At 27.4% G+C, this 219-nt stretch overlaps 1 protein-coding gene across 1 annotated transcript in view; it reads right to left on the reverse strand.

Annotated features, from left to right (window-relative positions):
- Window positions 1–219, reverse strand: part of LOC119592200 — a 61,892-nt gene that overhangs the window by 52,817 nt on the left and 8,856 nt on the right. The gene's annotated exons all lie outside the window — the stretch shown is intronic.

Below are 219 nucleotides of genomic sequence, written 5' to 3' on the forward strand. Positions count from 1 at the left end.
CTATGCTGATAAAAAATAAGAAATTGAATGGAAAGGGCAGATCAAGAACTGATCTTTAATTTAGAAATTTAATATAAATACCTGATAAAGACAGATAACCCAAAAATTCTAAAAGTGGATATAAGGTTTATATTTGCAGAAATTTAAAATACGCACGCCTCTCCCAGAAAAAAAAATTATTAAACACAAGCCATATAATCTCTTTCTTTCTATCTTTCT

This window comes from Penaeus monodon, chromosome 29, assembly GCF_015228065.2.
Source record: "Penaeus monodon isolate SGIC_2016 chromosome 29, NSTDA_Pmon_1, whole genome shotgun sequence".
In the NCBI taxonomy this organism is placed as follows: domain Eukaryota; kingdom Metazoa; phylum Arthropoda; class Malacostraca; order Decapoda; family Penaeidae; genus Penaeus; species Penaeus monodon.